Source organism: Bufo bufo, chromosome 3 (assembly GCF_905171765.1).
Source record: "Bufo bufo chromosome 3, aBufBuf1.1, whole genome shotgun sequence".
Lineage (NCBI taxonomy): Eukaryota > Metazoa > Chordata > Amphibia > Anura > Bufonidae > Bufo > Bufo bufo.
In genome coordinates this window covers 426,031,526-426,052,569 of record NC_053391.1, presented here as the reverse complement: position 1 = coordinate 426,052,569, position 21,044 = coordinate 426,031,526, and the positions used below count along the sequence as shown (strand labels likewise).

General features: G+C 42.0%; 1 protein-coding gene across 1 annotated transcript in view; it reads left to right on the top strand.

Annotated features, from left to right (window-relative positions):
• Window positions 1–21,044, top strand: part of FRMPD4 (FERM and PDZ domain containing 4) — a 544,401-nt gene that overhangs the window by 288,001 nt on the left and 235,356 nt on the right.

The window sequence follows — 21,044 nt, the reverse complement described above, 5'->3', positions numbered from 1 at the left end:
GTAGAAACCAGTCTATTGCGTGTAGTATTCATCCTGATACATCCTAAGCAATATACAAATTATGGTGGCAGGGAAGTGTCATAATTTGCTGTTATTTGTAACCATTTTATTTTAGACTCAAAAAGGTTTTCCTACCAAAAGAGGAGATGGCATATGTTAGGATATGTGATCACTTTCTGTTGAGTGGTGATTTGACTAATAGAACCCCACAATATTCAGAATAAAGGTGTCACAGCACTAGATAAAAATTGTAGCTCCTTTGTTTCTTGCTTTTAAAATCTCTTTTTATTACATTTTGTCAAAAACATTTCAAACACTGATAAACATCAGAAAGATATTAGGAACAGTACAGAAACATTGTTTTCATACAGCTGAATTCTGTGGTTCGTAATTGAGAGATATGATTAATTGTTAATCGAGTAGCAATCTAATAACAAAAATATGAAGTAATATCTGGAGAAGACAGGGGGTAGGAGGGTAGAGTAGAAAGCTTTCAGGTATTTATGAAAGCAACAATTAGAAGACACTTTCTGCAAGGTTTCAATTTGTAGCATTCAGTCCACAAATTTTGGAAGCTCTTTCACAGTTTTCCCAGTACAGAGATCCACCCCATGTGAAAGAAACTACACCACAGCCATATTCACCTGATGTGCAAGGAACTACACCAAAGCCCTATTCACCCGATGTGCAAGGAACTACACCACAGCCCTATTCACCCGATGTGCAAGGAACTACACCACAGCCTTATTCACCTGATGTGCAAGGAACTACACCACAGCCTTATTCACCTGATGTGCAAGGAACTACACCACAGCCTTATTCACCTGATGTGCAAGGAACTACACCACAGCCCTATTTACCTGATGTGCAAGGAACTACACCACAGTCCTATTCACCTGATGTGCAAGGAACTACACCACAGTCCTATTCACCCGATGTGCAAGGAACCACACCAAAGCCCTATTCACCCGATGTGCAAGGAACTACACCAAAGCGCTATTCACCTGATGTGCAAGAAACTACACCACAGCCCTATTCATCTGATGTGCAAGGAACTACACCACAGTCCTATTCACCCGATGTGCAAGGAACTACACCACAGCCCTATTCACCTGATGTGCAAGGAACTACACCACAGCCCTATTCACCTGATGTGCAAGGAACTACACCACAGTCCTATTCACCTGATGTGCAAGGAACTACACCACAGTCCTATTCACCCGATGTGCAAGGAACCACACCAAAGCGCTATTCACCCGATGTGCAAGGAACTACACCAAAGCGCTATTCACCCGATGTGCAAGGAACTACACCAAAGCCCTATTCACCTGATGTGCAAGAAACTACACCACAGCCCTATTCATCTGATGTGCAAGGAACTAAACCATAGCCCTATTCACCCAATGTGCAAGGCACTACACCAAAGCCCTATTCACTCAATGTGCAAGAAACTACACCAAAGCCCTATTCACCCGATGTGCAAGGAACTACACCACAGCCTTATTCACCTGATGTGCAAGGAACTACACCACAGTCCTATTCACCCGATGTGCAAGGAACCACACCAAAGCGCTATTCACCCGATGTGCAAGGAACTACACCAAAGCCCTATTCACCTGATGTGCAAGAAACTACACCACAGCCCTATTCATCTGATGTGCAAGGAACTAAACCATAGCCCTATTCACCCAATGTGCAAGGAACTACACCAAAGCCTTATTTACGCAATGTGCAAGGAACTACACCAAAGCCCTATTCACCCAATGTGCAAGGAACTACACCAAAGCCCTATTCGCCAGATGTTCAAGGAACTCCACCAAAGCTCTATTCGCCCAATGTGCAAGGAAGTACACCAAAGCCCTATTCACTCAATGTGCAAGGAACTACACCAAAGCCCTATTCATCTGATGTGCAAGGAACTACACCACAGCCCTATTCATCTGATGTGCAAGAAACTAAACCACAGCCCTATTCACCCGATGTTCAAGGAACTCCACCAAAGCCCTATTCGCCAGATGTTCAAGGAACTACACCAAAGTCTTTTTCACTTAAGTGAATCTGTGTTACAGGTCCCTGCACCATATGCCATAACATTCTATGATGCATTCTATTAGGCAGACTAGATGGGCCAAATGGTTCTTATCTGCCGACACATTCTATGTTTCTATTATGCTCTTGTCTCCTTATGAGCTAGCTAGAGCAGTGTTTCCCAACCAGTGTGCCTCCAGCTGTTGCAAAACTACAACTCCCAGCATGCCCGCACAGCCAAAGGCTGTCCAGGCATTCTGGGAGTTGTAGTTTTGCAACAGCTGGAGGCACACTGGTTGGGAAACACTGAGCTAGAGCATTATATGATACACAATCATGAATTAGGTTGCTCTAATGAACATCATCCAGAAAAATACTAAAATACAGAATGCTTAAAAATAGATCCTTAATTAGACAATCTAGCCTGGCCAGTTCTTTTCAAGCTAAGACCTCCTGTTACACAAAGCATCCTATGTGGAGGAAATGTAATACAATGTTTGGATTTAACAAAAGAGAGCTCCATTTTATTACCTTTAAGTCCTTGGGACTAATACTATAACACTCCATAAGGATCCATTCGCACATCTGTATGTGTTTTGTGGATCCACAAAACATGGACACCTGCATTGTGTGTTCCGCATTTCGCGAACCGTACATCCCCGACACTATAATAGAAAATGCCTAATCTTGTATGCAATTGCGGACAAGAATAGGATATGTTCTATTTTTTTCGGGAACGGAATTGTGGACCCGGACAGCACATAGTGTGGCCCCATAGAAATGAATGGGTCCGCAATTCCGTTCCGCAATATGCGGAACAGAATTGCGGACATGTGAATGGACCCTAATACTCTGTATCTATAGATTAGTATTTGTGGACCAAAATGTCAAACTGAATTTGGATTGCCTCCCTTGTAAATAAAGTTTCTCGGATTGCAGAGCTCCTTTTTGGAGAAAAACCCATGTATTCTAAGATTGTAAAATCTGCAGGATATTTACAGTATTTTTGTAATAAAAAATTGTGCTTTTCTTTGCAACATGTGCAGGTTACCTATTGCACCTACATTTAGTAAAACATACAACAACTTCCTCACATCAAGCACAAGGTTATACCCAGAACATATGACACTTTGATTTTGCAAACCCTCAGCTAAAAAATAATCAATGAGAGCCCTTACACACCCCTTCCCTCCAACGGCTCCATGCACAAAGTCATATAGCACCCTAGTATGTACAAAGGGGTGAAGATAACAAATTCATACATTTTACACTAGAGATGGCCTTGTGGTTCACCCGGCGGTCTTTTCACGGCGAACTTTGCTCGTCTCACGGTTCGCCGAACAAGCGAACATATGGCGATACTCTTTGGCATTGTGCCGAACTTTGACCCAAGACACATCCATCTGTTGGGACAGGACAGCCAATTGAAACATTTCAGCACATGGACACACCTCCTGCCCTATGAATAAACCCAATCTGGCAGCCATTTTACATTCTATTTTTTGCCAGTGTAGGGAGAGGTTGCTGTGTGGAGCAGGGGCAGACTGTTAGGGACACCAAACGCTGGCTAATAGGGCCACAAAAGTCCTTTTAAGGACTGGCATAGGTGTGCTATCGATAGGTGTGACATACTGAGGGGTGTAATATACTTATAATATGCTTTCTAACATAGAAAGTATATTATAGTGCATTTGTATTGTGCAGCAGTTGTGTGCGGTTCTGCTGCGATACTGCAGCTAGACAGAGTGACAAACGCTATTGGAATAACTAATTGCAACTGGTGTGATATGTTGCCCCAAAAAAAACTGATTAAGGGGTGCGATATACCTGCTTCCACAAAATACTGATTAGGGGTTTGATATACCTGCTCCCACAAAATACTGATTGAGTGGTGTGATACACTAGCTCAGGGGTGGCCAACCTTACAGACACAAAGAGCCAGGAAAAAAAATCGTATCACTGCCAGGAACCACAAGCTATCCGTTTACACAAATATGCGTGCACACGACAGTATTACTGCAATTGAGTTATCAAACATTTAAAAGTGCATTTAAACCACCTTTCCTACCTGTAATGTAGACAGCTTTAGTGAGACTTCTGGCAATCTTTGTTTTTCACAATGTGTTTCAAGATTTCTCAGATGACACCCCATGCTCAGATGACCGCCCCATGCTCAGATGACCGCCCCATGCTGAGATGACCGCTCTATGCTCAGATGACCGCTCTATGCTCAGATGACCGCCCCAGGCTCAGATGACCGCCCCATGCTCAGATGACTGCCCCATCCTCAGATGACCGCCCCATGCTCAGATGACACCCTTATGCTCAGATGACACCCTTATGCTCAGATGACCGCCCTATGCTCAGATGACCGCTCTATGCTCAGATGACCCCCTTATGCTCAGATGACCCCCCCATGCTCAGATGACCCCCCCCATGCTCAGATACCCCCCCCCCATGCTCAGATGACCGCCCATATGCTCAAACACACTTGGTGTGCTGGGCAGTGGCACCAGTGAAAAAAAAGGCAGAGCAGCAGTGACAGAGAGACTGAGGCCAGCAGCAGCCATTTCAGTCAGATTAGAGCCAAAGCTGCAGAGTGGCTGTAATCAGACTAAAATGGCTGCTGCTGGCCTCAGTGAGTCTCTCTGCCACTGCTGCACTGAGTGCCCACTGCCTTGCTGTCCACCATTAATATTCATTAAAATTTACTATGGAGCTGGAAGTAGGTCCTCCTTGCTTGCTGCGCCACTTCTTGCCACCCCATTGACCCAGCCTGGGGGTGTGGGGCCGTGGGCGGGCACATTGGCGGCTGGTGGCGGGGATAAGCACTGCAGGTTCGCCTTCTCTGCCGGAGGAGGAGGCGGAGCTGCAGTGAGTGACTGAGTCACGTGCCCGCTCTCGGTGCTCTGAGTCCTCTCCACTCTTCCACCTCGTTCCAGCCTTCCAGCGCTTCACTTACGCGCTGCAGAGAGGAGAGTAATCGCTGGCCACACCGCTCCCCTGCGAGCCGCAAATGAAGGCTCAAGGAGCCGCATGCGGCTCGCGAGCCGCGGGTTGGCCACCCCTGCACTAGCTATCACAAAATATTGATTGAGGGGTGTGATACACCAGCTTCCACCAAATATTGATTGAGGCCTGCGATACACCAACTTCCACCAAATATTGATTAAAGGGTTTGATTTACCAGCTTCCACCAAACACTCATTAAGGGGTTCAATATACCTGTTTCAACAAAATACTGATAGAGGGGATTGATATACCGGCTTCCACCAAATATTGATTGAGGCCTGCAATACACCAGCTTCAACCAAATATTGATTAAGGGGTTTGATATACCAGTTTCAAGCAAATACTCAATAAGTGGTTCTATAGACCTGTTTACACAAAATGCAGATAGAGGGCATTCATATACCAGCTTCCACCAAATATTGATTGAGGCCTGCGATACACTGGCTTTCACAAAATAATAATTAAGGGGTTTGATATACCAGCTTCCAGCAAATAATCATTAAGGGGTTCTATATACCTGTTTCCACAAAATACTGATAGAGGGGATTGATATAGCGACTTTCACTAAATATTGATTGAGGCCTGCGATACACCGGCTTCCACCAAATATTGACTAAGGGGTTTGATTTACCGGCTTCCAGAAAACACTAATTAATGGGTTCTATATACCTGTTTTCACAAAATACTGATAGAGGGATAGAGATACCTGCTTCCACCAAATATTGATTGAGGCCTGCGATACACCTGCTTCCACCAAATATTGATTAAGGGATTTGATATACCAGCTTCCAGCAAATACTCATTAAGGGGTTCTATATACCTGTTTCCACAAAATACTGATAGAGGGGATTGATATACCAGCTTCCACCAAATATTGATTGAGGCCTACGATACACTGGCTTCCGCCAAATATTGATTAAGGGGTTTGATTTACTGGCTTCCAGCAAATTCTCATTAATTGGTTCTTTAGACTTGTTTCCACAAAATACCGATAGAAAGGATTGATATACCGGCTTCCACCAAATATTGATTGAGGCCTGCGATACACCGGCTTCCACCAAATATTGATTAAGGGGTTTGATTTATCGGCTTCCAGCAAACACTAATTAAGGGGTTCTATATACCTGTTTCTACAAAATACTGGTAGAGGGGATTGATATACCGGCTTCCACCAAATATTAATGGAGGCCTGCGATACACCAGCTTCCTCCACATATTAATTAAGGGGTTTGACATACCAGCTTCCAGAAAATACTCAATAAGTGGTTCTATAGACCTTTTTACACAAAATACTGATAGAGGGCATTGATATAGCGGCTTCCACCAAATATTGATTGTGGCCTGCGATACACTGGCTTTCACAAAATAATGATTAAGGGGTGTGATATACCAGCTTCCAGCAAATATTCATTAAGGGGTTCTATATACCTGTTTCCACAAAATACTGATAGAGGGGATTTATATACCGACTTTCACTAAATATTGATTGAGGCCTGCGATACTCCGGCTTCCAACAAATATTGATTATGGGGTTTGATTTACCGGCTTCCAGAAAACACTAATTAAGGGGTTCTATATACCTGTTTCCACAAAATACTGATAGAGGGGATAGAGATACCGGCTTCCACCAAATATTGATTAAGGGATTTGATATACCAGCTTCCAGCAAATACTCATTAAGGGGTTCTATATACCTGTTTCCACAAAATACTGATAGAGGGGATTGATATACCTGCTTCTACCAAATATTGATTGAGGCCTACGATACACTGGCTTCCGACAAATATTGATTAAAGGGTTTGATTTACTGGCTTCCAGTAAATTCTCATTAATTGGTTCTATAGACTTGTTTCCACAAAATACTGATAGAAAGGATTGATATACCGGCTTCCACCAAATATTGATTGAGGCCTGAAATACACCGTCTTCCACCAAATATTGATTAAGGGGTTTGATTTATCGGCTTCGAGCAAACACTAATTAAGGGGTCCTATATACCTGTTTCCACAAAATACTGATAGAGGGGATTGATATACCAGCTTCCACCAAATATTGATTGAGGCCTGCGATAAACTGGCTTCCACCAAATATTGATTAAGGGGTTTGATTTACTGGCTTCCAGCAAATTCTCATTGATTGGTTCTATAGACCTGTTTCCACAAAATACTGATAGAAAGGATTGATATACCAGCTTCCACCAAATATTGATTGAGGCCTGCAATACACCAGCTTCCACCAAATATTGATTAAGAGGTTTGATTTACTGGCATCCAGCAAATTCTCATTAAGGGGTTCTATAGACTTGTTTCCACAAAATACTGATAGAAAGGATTGATATACCGGCTTCCACCAAATATTGATTGAGGCCTGCGATAGACCTGCTTCCACCAAATATTGATTAAAGGGGTTTGATTTATCGGCTTCCAGCAAACACTAATTAAGGGGTTCTATATATCTGTTTCTACAAAATACTGATAGAGGGGATTGATATACCGGCTTCCACCAAATATTGATTGAGGCCTGCGATACACCGACTTCCACCAAATATTGATTAAGGGGTTTGATTTACCAGCTTCCAGCAAATACTAATTAAGGGGTTCTATATACCTGTTTCTACAAAGTACTGATAGAGGTGATTGATATACCGTCTTCCACCAAATATTAATGGAGGCCTGTGATACACCAGCTTCCATCAAATATTGATTAAGGGGTTTTATATATCGGCTTCCAGCAAATGCTTATTAAGGGATTCTATATACCTGTTTCCACAAAATACTGATAGAGGGCATTGATATACCAGCTTCCATTAAATATTGATTGAGGCCTGCGATACACCGGCTTCCACCAAATATTGATTAAGGGGTTTGATTTACCAGCTTCCAGCAAATACTCAATAAGGGGTTCTATATAGCTGTTTCCACAAAATTCTAATAGAGGGGATTGATATACCGGCTCCAACCAAATATTGATTGAGGCCTGCGATACACCAGCTTCCCCCAAATATTGATTAACGGGTTTGATATCCCAGCTTCCAGCAAATACTCATTAAGCGGTTCTATAGACCTTTTTACACAAAAAACTGATAGAGGGGATTGATATACCGGCTTCCATCAAATATTGATTGAGGGCTGCAATATACCTTCTTCCACAAATACTGCTCTTCTATAGGGACTTTGTCACAGGGTCATTTTGAAAATGACAGGCAGAGGAAGAGGCAGGCTATTCCGCAGGGGTGGTAGGGGTCGGGCAGGTGCACCAGGCCAGGGCCTAAGTGAGTAGTTGGAGAAGGTGAGTGTGATTATGTCAAAGGACGCACCAGAGTTGGTTGAGTGGCTCACTCAGCTTTCCACTTCTACACCCTCCTCATCCTCTGTATCTGCACCCTCCTCGCTCTTTGCTGTGTGCACCCCCAAAGACACCACCACCACCACCATAGCCCCTCCACTCGAGTCAGAGGAATAATTTTCCCATCCATTCCCAGACCATACCGATGCACAGCTATTCTTGGCATCGGATGAGGAAGTGGAGGTAGCAATGGTTGCCACCCAGTGGTCTGACGACAGTACCCAGATCAGCCCAAAGACGGAGGTCCCTGCTATTGCTTCCTACTCCGAGATCTCTAATGTCAGTGGTGGTGAAGGTGACGATGATGACGTGTCGATGGATGTCACGTGGGAGCCAACAAGAGAGGTAGAGGAGGGGAATTCAGAGAGAGAGACAGAGCAGCAGATAATGGGTGAAAGGAGTAGAAGCAGGAAGAACTTGCAGTGCACAGGAGGCAAAAAGCAGACTGCAAATGTATCTGGAGCGAGCCATCCACCATGCATGGTCACATCTGGCGCTCCCAGGATGCCGGCACATGGCTCCGCAGTGTGGGCTTTTTTTAACGTGTCAGCTGCTGACAATAGTGTTGCCATCTGCAGCCTGTGCTGTCATCGCACAAGTCGCGGTAAGCCCAACACTCACCTAGAGGCGACTGCCTTAAGAAGGCACCTGGCCTACCATCATCGAGACCATTGGGAGCAACACCGTCAGAACTCACAAAGCCACACTCCTGGCACTCCACGTCCTGCCTCTTCTCCTTCTCCTTCTCCTCTCTCCTCCCATTTGTCCTCCACTCCACCTTCCATCGTGCCGTTGTCATATTCATATGTCAAAGGGCAGGCTTCCATGGCCCAAATGTTCGAATGTAAAAAGTTAATGATGCCGGATAACCCTCTTGCCCAACGGCTGACTGCTGGCTTGTCAGAACTGCTACCCCGCCAGCTACTGCCATATAAACTGGTGGACTCGGAGGCATTTAGAAAATTTGTGGCCATTGGCACACCGCAATGGTAGGTCCCCTGACGGAAATATTTTTCCCAGAAGGGCATCCCAGAGCTATATGACCACGTTCAGCGGCAAGTGAATGTATCTCTGGCACACAGTGTCAGTGCCAAAATACATATGACCACAGACACGTGGTCTAGCTAACACGGGCAGGGAAGGTGCATAACTTTTACTGCCCACTGGTTGAACCTGATGGCTGTCAAGCATGCAACCCGTGGCACCCATGTGGATTTGGTGTTACCGCCACAGATTGCATGCAGGCCTGCCTCTTCTTCTCCTCCTTGGCTGACTCCTCCTTTTCCACTGCTACCGCCTCTTCCGCTGCACCCCCCAAGTTCCCCAGAACCTATCCGACGTGCCAGGTGAGACGTTGCCATGCTGTGCTGCGGCTGTTGTGCCTGGAAGCCAAGAGCCACACCGGTCCTGCGCTGCTTTCAGCTCTGCGGCCACAGGCCGATCAGTGGCTAACCCCGCTCAATTTGACAGTTGGTAAAGTGGTGTGCGACAACGGTGGCAATCTGCTGAGCGTGCTGAAACAGGGCAAAATGAAAAACGTGCCATGCATTGCAAATGTCCTGAACTTAGTCGTGCAGCGACTTGTTGCCAAATACCCCGGGGTCCAGGATGTCTTGCGGCAGGCCAGGAAAATCTCTGCCCATTTTAGAAGATCTTACACGGCCATGGCTCGCCTTGCTGACGTTCAGCGGCGACACCACCTGCCCGTCAGACGTCTGATTTGTGAGAGCCCAACACGCTGGAACTCCACCTTGTATATGCTTGATAGGCTGCTCCAGCAGCAACGTGCCATTAACGACTACCTGTATGAGCTCTGCAGCAAGACAGGTTCTGGGGAGCTTGGTTTCTTTACACCGTGCCAGTGGCTGCTCATGCACGACGCATGCAGACTTCTGCGTACATTTGATGAGATCACCAAACTAGTCAGTCACAGTCATGGCACCTTCAGTGACATCAGACCTTACGCCTTCTTTCTGGAATGTGCATTGCTTCGTCTCATTGATCAAGTTGTCCAGGAGCAGGGGGTGGAAGATGAGGAAGTCGCAATGCTGAATGAATTCCCAGGGGGGCTCCTCCTTCTGAGACAAGTCAGCAGGAGTCTGAAGATGAGTTACAGGAGGGTGGTTCCTGGGGGGGAGGAGGAGGAAGAAGAGCAATAAGAGCAGGCTTTAACCTTTTCATGGATCCCTGGTGTTGTCCGTGTATGGGGGGAGAAGACCGAGGACGACATTCTTCTTGGCGATGAGCAGGAGCCAGGTCGCTCCAACGCTTCCAATTTAGTGCAAATGGGGTCCTTCATGCTCCAATGAAAAGGGACCCCGTATAAAAAGCATAAAGGGCAATGACCAGTACTGGGTGGCAGCGTACTTACAAAATAGCAGAAATGTTACCAGCATCACAGAGGGATGTCAGAATGCAGCATTGCCTTGCTGCGAGAGATTTTCCACCCACAGAGAAACAGTTGCGGGTACCAATTCTACAGCGCATGTAAGAAGAGGGCGGTTTGAAGATGTGTTGGTCACTTCATATATGAGATCATTCTTGCAGCCAACCCATCGACAGCCGCCCTCTGGATCAAGTTCCAGGGAACGCCTAGACCGACAGGTGTCCAACTCCATCGGGTTAACGACCAAGGTGGACGCTCTGAGAAGCAAGGAACCCCTGGACTACTTGGTGTGCACCCTTGACCTGTGGCCAGAGCTGACACAATTTGCCATGGAACTCTTGGCTTTCCCCTCATCGAGTGCCTAGCTCACGACAGTGTGGACTACCTCACATTTCTAAAAATGATTGAGGCATGGATCTTGGAGGAATTCAACACCTGTGATGACCACGTTTAATTTAATTTCCTCATGCCAGCCCACACATATCAGCCACCGCCCAGAACAAATAATGGTCCCTGTCTTAAGTTAATACGGCGGCATAAAACGCCTTTTCTGTCTGGTGAATGCCTAATGTTTGGGGTCTGTACTCCACTGGCTTGCAGTAAAATTTGTGTCCAATGACCATCTAATATACCTCCAGCCACATAATCACTTGATCTTTTCTGTACGGTGAATGCTTCATTCTTGGTGCCTCAGAGGAATTCAACACCTGTGACGACCACATGTTATCTAATTTCACCTATTATCATTTGGGATTTATTCAAGAGGGGGGATTTCGTTAGCCATGTTTTTAATCCAATTTTGTATCTTTAGTTCTTTTAAATATATATATTTGACATGTATTTGTACTGGCCTGCAGCAAAATTGTTATCCAATGACCGTCTAATATATCTCCAGCCACATAATCACTTGATCTTTTCTGTCCGGTTAAAGCTTAATGTTTGGGGCCTGTACTCCACTGGCCTGCAGCAAAATTGATATTCATTGGCCGTCTAATATACTTCCAGCCACATATTCACTTGATATTTTCTGTACGATGAATGCATAATTTTTGGGACCTATAATCTAACTGGCCAACAGTAAAATTGTTATATGGTGACCGCCTAATGTACCTCCAGCCACATAATCACTTGTTCTTTCCTGTAAGGTGAATGTCTAATGTTTGGGCCCTGTACTCCACTGGCCTGCAGTAAAATTGTTATCCAATGACTGTCTAATATACCTCCAGCCACATAATCACTTGATCTTTTTTGTCCGATGAATGCCTTATTGTTGGGGCCTTGGAGGAATTCAACACCACGTGTTACCGAATTTCACCTATTATCATTTGGGGTTTATTCAAGAGGGGGAATTTCATTAGCCATGTTTTTAATCCAATTTTATATTTTTAATTATTTTAAACATATGTATTTGACATGTATTTGTACTGGCCTGCAGTAAAATTTATATCAAATGACCGTCTAATATACCTCCAGCCACATAATCACTTGACCTTTTCTGTATGGTGAATGCCTAATGTTTGGGGCCTATACTCCACTGGCCTTCAATAAAATTGATATCCATTGACCGTCTAATATACCTCCAGCCACATAATCACTTGATGATTTCTGTCCGGTGAATGCCTAATGCTTGGGGCCTGTACTCCACTGGCCTGCAGTAAAATTGTTATGGTCACGGATGAAGTTGCAGATAGCTGGAACGTATAAATAGACGACCGACTGGCTTGATCCCAAACTAAGGAGCATATAGGCTCTCCCTGACTGCTATGCACATGCAAGGGTCTCAATGGTAGACGATTGCATGCACGTACCTAAGACTGTGTGACACCTGAAAACCCTATAATAGTGAGGGGACACGACCACCGGCTCCCTGCACTTAATACGGATGGAGTCAGGGTCACCTAGAATCAAGCCAGCAAGGAAACACAATAAAGGAAAAGACTTATCTGAGCAAACAGCAGCAGCAGCCTCCAGCAGTGAACACTTCATCCAGGAAGTAGTATCCAATGACCGTCTAATATACCTCCAGCCACATAAACACTTGATCTTCTCTGTACGGTGAATGCCTAATGTTTGGGGCCTGTACTCCAGTGGGCTACAGTAAAATTATTATTCAGCGACCGCATAATGTACCTTGAGCCACATAATCACAGTTTCTTTTATGTCAGGTGAATGCCTAATTTTTAGGGCCTGTACTCACGTGGCCTAAAATAAAATTTTCCTAGGCTCCAGCAGGGCACATTTTTGAGAATTTCCCTTTAACTCCTTAAGGACCGGGCTCATTTTCACCTTAAGGACCGGCCATTTTTTGCAAATCTGACCAGTGTCACTTTATGTGGTGATATTTTTAAAATGCTTTGACTTATCCAGGCCATTCTGAGATTGTTTTTTCGTCACATATTGTACTTCATGACACTGGTAAAATGGAGTAAAAAAAAAAATCATTTTTATTTATAAAAAAATACCAAATTTACCAAAAATTAGCAAATTTCCAAGTTTCAATTTCTCTACTTCTATAATACATAGTAATACCTCCAAAAATAGTTATTACTTTACATTCCCCATATGTCTACTTCATGTTTGGAGGTATTCAAGATATTCAAAACTGATATTACAAACTTTGTTAACCCTTTAGGTGTTCCACAAGAATTAATGGAAAATAAAGCTAAAATTTCATTTTTTTGGCAGATTTTTCATTTTAATAATTTTTTCCCAGTTACAAAGCAAGGGTTAAGAGCCAAACCAAACTCAATATTTATGGCTCTGATTCTGTAGTTTACAGAAACACCCCATATGTGGTTGTAAACTGCTATACGCGCACACGGCAGGGCGCAGAAGGAAAGGAATGCCATACGGTTTTTGGATGGCAGATTTTGCTGGACTGTTTTTTTGACACCATGTCCCATTTGAAGCCCCCCTGATGCACCCCTAGAGTAGAAACTCCAAAAAAAGTGACCCCATTTTGGAAACTACGGGATAGGGTGGCAGTTTTGTTGGTACTATTTTAGGGTACATATGATTTTTGGTTGCTCTATATTACACTTTTTGTGAGGCAAGGTAACAAGAAATAGCTGTTTTGGCACCGTTTTTATTTTTTTTTATTTACAACATTCATCTGACAGGTTAGCTCATGTGGTATTTTTATAGAGCAGGTTGTCACGGACGCGACAATACCAAATATGACAACTTTTTTTGGTTGTTTGTTTCAGTTTTACATAACAAAGCATTTTTTTAGTTTATGATTCTTTAGTGTCTCCACATTCTGATAGCCATAGTTTTATTTATTTTTTGGGCGACTGTCTTGTGTAGGGGTTAATTTTTTGGGGGATGAGATGACATTTTGATTGGCACTATTTTAGGGTGCGTATGACTTTTTGATTGCTTGCTATTACACTTTTTGTGATGTAAGGTGACAAAAAAATGGATTTTTTTACACCGTTTTTTATTTTTTTTACGGTATTCTCCTGAGGGGTTAGGTCATGTGATATTTTTATAGAGCAGGTTATTACAGACGCGTTGATACCTAATATTTATACTTTTTTATTTTTGTAAGTTTAACACAATAATATCATTTTTAAAACCAAAAAAAAATCATGTTTTAGTGTCTCCATATTCTGAGAGCCTTATTTTTTTATTTTTTTTGGGCGATTATCTTAGCTAGGGTCTCATTTTTTGTGGGATGAGATGACGGTTGTATTGGCACTATTTTGGGGTGCAAATGACTTTTTGATCGCTTGCTATTACACTTTTTGTGATGTAAGGCGACAAAAAATGTATTTTTTACACTGTTTAAATTTTTAGTTTATTACGGTGTTCACCTGAGGGGTAAAGTCATGTGATATTTTTATAGAGCAGGTTATTACGGACACGGCGATACCTAATATGTATACTTTTTTTATTTACTTAAGTTTTACACAATAACAGCTTTTTTAAAACAAAAAAATTATGTTTTAGTGTCTCCATATTCTGAGCCATAGTTTTTTTCTTTTTTGGGAGATTGTCTTAGGTAGGGGCTCATTCTTTGCGGGATGAGATGACAATTAGATTGGTACTATTTTGGTGGGCATATGCCTTTTTGATCGCTTGCTGTTGTACTTTTAGTGATGTAATGGTTTATGGTTTAATGGTTTATTTAGCACAGGTTTTATTTTTAATTTTTTATTTTTTATGGTGTTCATCTGAAGGGTTAGGTCATGTGATATGTTTATAGAGCCGGTGGATACAGCCGCGGCAATACCTAATATGTGAACTTTCTATTTTTTACCAATTTTTTTTTACTTTATTTGGGGAAAATTACATTTTTTTTTTTTTTTTTACTTGAAACTTTTAATTTTTTGGGGGGGAAACTTTATTTTTTCAACTTTTTTTCACTTTATTTTTTGTCCCACTTTGGGACTTCAACTTTTGGGGGTCTGATCCCCTTTACAATGCATTCCAATACTTCTGTATTGGAATGCATGGGCTGTATGAGTAATACAGTGTGTATTACTCATACAGCTTCCTGCCTGTGAGATCCAAATGAAATTAAAAGTGTAATTTATATGTTTAGGGTAACACAATGAACATTTAGAAACACTCAGTGAGGGTATCATAGTAGAGGGGACAGGTTCCCTTTAAGTACCAGGACATCATGACGTACTGGTACGTCATATGTCCCTAAGAGGTTAAGATGCATAAAAATGACCCATGATTAAAATACATATTTTTTGTAGGATTTTTTGTCATTGATCCCCCTCTAGTATGTCACTGTCCATGTTGTGCACTTTCAGTAAGTATTTAGTGGCTGCAAATATGACCTGAAGGTTTTTCAGGTTCGCCTACCATTAAACTGAATGGGGCCCACCGCAAACTTGCGGTTTGCGAGCATTTGATCGCGTTTGCTCGATTGCGTTAGCGAATCGTCCCGGATGATGTTTGTCCATCACTATTCGAAACCCAGGTACCAACTTTCTCCCCCAGCCTGCTTTCTATTATCTAAGGTATTACACATGTTAACTAGACATACTTTCTTAGTCCTGATAAGGTAGTCTACATCCATTGTATTACTGAATCTGGCTAGTATATAATAAATTCATCTGTTCAACACATCTTAAATTTATGCAAATACCATAATCCATAATAAATTAGAAATTAATGGGTTGACCACATACCTGGAATTGTGATCCTTGTAAGTGTTAGAAACTATAATATTTAAGAAAGCACTCAGGATTTTTTTATAATATTTTACAGTACATATGTTGCTAACTCACCACCAGTATTCTAGCAGTGTCATTTATTAAACCTAACACAGTTGCATCCATACCTTTTGAACCTTTCATAAGACCTCAAGTCTGACATCAGCGCAGAACTTGCTCTAATGTGTAAAACTTCTGATATGTAAACAGAGACATGGTCTCTCCTGTTTGGCTGACTTTCTGTGAACTATGGAGTGACATCATCAACTATCAATTCCTTCCTGCATCTCACAGGCCCCTCCCCACACTCCAAATTCTTCTGTGTAAGGCCTCATGCACAAGACCGTTGCCCTGCCGTGCCCATATTGCGGCCATCAAACAGCGGGTCCACAGTACACGTGCACCGACTGTTTGTGCATCGCATCATGGATGCAGACCCATTTAAGTGAAGTGCACTCCACTCCACGGAGAGCTTCCATGGAGTTTCTCTTCGTGCCTCTGCACCGCAAAAAAATAGAACATGGTCTATTTTCTTGTGGTGCAAACGGATCACGGACCCATTCAAGATGAATGAGGTCTGGATCCGCAAATTGTGGTCCCTAATGCACAGAATGGCCGGGCAATGGCCATGTGCATGAGGTCTAACTCTGTATTCTGTTGAAGATGTAACATATCCTCTATCTAAAGGACCAGAAGTGCAGATATTTAGTAGATGAGCATATAAAGTGAACAGCTGTAGTTCGATAAACCTCCTGACACACCTCTGTGTGTGCTGACTCTCCAGTGTAGTTCTATGAGATGTAGCTTCACACTGGTCTCCCTGCCTCCTGTATTTAAGAGCTAAAATGGGGGAGAGACATGAGAGGGCAGAGAGGGGAGACAGGCTCAAGGTGTATCACATAGGAAAACATACAGAGACTGCAGTGTGAGAGGACAGCAGCTGTGTCTCTAATCTGTCATGGCTGCCATTACACAGAGCAGTGCAGTGTCATGAGACTCTGTCTCTGTAAAGTCAGGCATAATGGGAAGTGTAGGATTCATTAGGAAAACCATATGTGAGGGGAGAAGGAATCAAGATGGCTGACAACCCACAAACTACACATCATATAAAACAGGAATACATAAGGCATACATAAGAGCCTCTGTCTTATTCTTTAAAAAAAAAGGTCTATCCTGCACTATATAGGCAAAGAAAAAAAATCCCATTCTTGCAATTTTATAGTGTTATTTGTATGCATTGATAGTACTGTTTCACTTTGTTTTTTACCGTCTCTGGTACACTGGAGCACATAAAATTTTAATTGAATATAAAGAAAAACCTTCCAGTAATAAGTAGAGGTGTCTAAAGCTATACTAATAATATCGATTTATAAGGTATTTATATACAGTAACTCTTTATACAGTATCTTTTGATATTCTGGTCATTTTAAATTAAAGGAGTTCTCGTGGACTTTCACATTCATGTCCGTCTTCATTCCTTACACTGTCAAAAACACTTATTTATATGGTTACATGTGTACCCATGTGTACATTTATATGGGTTCAATGAGCTGTGGAAATAGAATAATTTCAAATTTTCAAAATTTATTAAATTGCATTCATTGTGCTGAATTTGGCAGTTTAGGAGGTCAGAGTCCCACCAATCAAACAATGATGACACTGTATATCCTGAGGATAGGCCATCAATGTTAACCTTTTAAGTACCGGGCTTATTTTTTGCTTTGCATTTTCCTCACGTTCCAATAGCCATAACTATTTTATTTTTCTGCTCACATAGCCATATGTGGGCTTATTTTTTGTGGGACAAGACGCATTTTTTATTTTTGAATTGGTAACATTTCATTTAACATGTCTTTTATTGGAAAATGGGAAATAAATTATTTGTGGGGGTTAAATAAAAAAATAAAAAACATAATTCCCCCAAGGTTTTTGGCGTTTTGACATCACGCCGTTCACTATGCGCTAAAAATGATATGATGTCCTTATTCTGTAGCTCAATATGAAACCAAACTTGTATAGGTTATTTTTTGTTTTCCTACTTTCCAAAAAATAAAAACCTTTGAAAAAAATCTAACTGTTCTTTGCATCACCATTTTCTGACAGCCATAACTATTTAATATTTCGGTTTACAGAGCTGTATGAAGGCTTATTTTTTGTGTAACAAACTGCAGTTTTTATTGGTACCATTTTTGTTGTACATACAACTTTTTGATCACCATTATTCAATTTTGTTTGGGCGGGGGAAAGGTGATTAAACAATGACGAATTGCATGTTTTAAATTTTTTTTCCCATTATAGCATTCACCGGACAGGAATTAAAAAAATTATATTAAGATACTTCAAACTTTTTTAGATGCCTATTATGTTATTATTTATATTGTTAATATATTTAATATGTAAAATTAGGAAAGGGGGTGATTTAAACTTTTAATATTTGAATGTTTTTTTTTTACTTTTTTCCCTTTTAAAAAAAAAAAAACAACAACTATTAGACCAATTAGGGGGCTAGTACATTGAATCTTTTGATTCCCTCCCTCTTTAGCTTAATAGAGATCTATTAGGGTGAATAGTATTTTACACTCTCCATTCTGAGCTATGCCTAGTACAGGGATGGCAAACCTGAGGCTCTCCAGCTGTTGCAAAACTACAACTCCCAGCATGCCCAGACTGCCTATAGCTATCAGCCTACAGCAGGGCATGGTGGGAGTTGTAGTTTTACAACAGCTGGAGAGCCGCAGGTTGGCTATGCCTGGCCTAGTGCATAGCTAGCATGGAGATTGCCATGCCAGGCATGGATTGCTTCAGCAGCATCCAGGCAGCCATGGCAACCGATCAGAGTCCTGAGATTTCACTGCAGGGGCTCGGATGGCAAAATCATAAGACAGAGGGAACTGCATTCCTCAGCCTTCACTCACAGGTGATTCAATGAAGGAGTCGCGCTGCCTCACTTTGGCTATATTTCCTGAGTCTTGATAAGGATAGGATACATCAGCTTTTTAGTGCTGCCAAACATTGGGATTCCACCAGAGGATAGTCTTTGTCACAAAACAACTCTTCTGTAGATAAAATGGTTAAGGCACATAGTGAAGGTCCACCAATCTTCAGTATAGAAATAGGTTTTATTATACTATTTATAGTATATTTATATTATAGTATAAAATCAATAGGCATAGAATAAGGTATAAAAGTTGTCCGTAGTTACAAGACCGCCCGACCCAGGTTTCACCACAATAGCTTCATCAGGAGCGGATATTACACCCACATGTGGGCGTTCCTTTTATATGGGTCTTGGGATGACAGAAAACATACATACTCCTCCCACCCCCTTCCATTTAAAACACCCATTTTCTTAAATTCCATGAAATATATAAATAGTAACATTCTTTAAACTTACTCTTTCTCTTACTTTAAAATAATACAGTAACTTCAATCATTATCAAATCTCATTATTCCAATAATATAAAACATAAACCGGCTAGTATTTTTTCACTATATTCATACGTCATAAATCCATTCATAAAAAATTCACCTGTGAATTTCACTAATCAATGAGAATTCCTACTCTAATCCATTCATCGCTACTTACTGGCATTATTTCACAATACTCATACGTCCTAGATCCATTCATGAAAAAGGTCCACCCTTTGATTTTTACTAGCGCATGAGAATTCCTACTCTAGTTCATACATCGCTACTAAATCCAACTATTCACACCTATTCAACCAGGCAGAGTCTAAGATCAAAGTCGATGTTCAGACCATCCGGTTGCAGGGACTGCATTTTGAAAGTCCATTCTACGTCCCGGCAATTGATTGCCGCCACCGCATCTCCACCTCGCCAATTCAGTTTTACTCTTTCTATCCCTGCAAACCACAATCCCTTTGGATTTTTTCCATGCATTTTTTTGAAATGCATGGACACACTGTGGGTCTCAAGACCTTTTTTAATATTATTAATATGTTCTTGGATTCTTGCTTTTAGTTTGCGCATGGTCCTCCCGATATACACTCACCTAAAGAATTATTAGGAACACCTGTTCTATTTCTCATTAATGCAATTATCTAGTCAACCAATCACATGGCAGTTGCTTCAATGCATTTAGGGGTGTGGTCCTGGTCAAGACAATCTCCTGAACTCCAAACTGAATGTCAGAATGGGAAAGAAAGGTGATTTAAGCAATTTTGAGCGTGGCATGGTTGTTGGTGCCAGACGGGCCGGTCTGAGTATTTCACAATCTGCTCAGTTACTGGGATTTTCACGCACAACCATTTCTAGGGTTTACAAAGAATGGTTTGAAAAGGGAAAAACATCCAGTATGCGGCAGTCCTGTGGGCAAAAATGTCTTGTGGATGCTAGAGGACTGAAATAACCACTCGTTACAACCGAGGTATGCAGCAAAGCATTTGTGAAGCCACAACACGCACAACCTTGAGGCGGATGGGCTACAACAGCAGAAGACCCCACCGCGTACCACTTATCTCCACTACAAATAGGAAAAAGAGGCTACAATTTGCACGAGCTCACCAAAATTGGACTGTTGAAGACTAGAAAAATGTTGCCTGGTCTGATGAGTCTTGATTTCTGTTGAGACATTTAAATGGTAGAGTCCGAATTTGGCGTAAACAGAATGAGAACATGTATCCATCCTCTGATGGCTACTTCCAGCAGGATAATTCACCTTGTCACAAATCTCGAATCATTTTAAATTGGTTTCTTGAACATGACAATGAGTTCACTGTAGTAAAATGGCCCCCACAGTCACCAGATCTCAACCCAATAGAGCATCTTTGGGATGTGGTGGAACGGGAGCTTCGTGCCCTGGATGTGCATCCCTCAAATCTCCATCAACTACAAGATGCTATCCTATCAATATGGGCCAACATTTCTAAAGAATTCTATCAGCACCTTGTTGAATCAATGCCACGTAGAATTAAGGCAGTTCTGAAGGCAAAAGGGGGTCCAACACCGTATTAGTATGGTGTTCCTAATAATTCTTTAGGTGAGTGTATATTAGTCCACAGGTTCATACGTTCACAAGTAATTTCTCCCTTAATGTCATAAATCTGACCATTTTTAGATGTTATCTTTTGAATATTTATTTT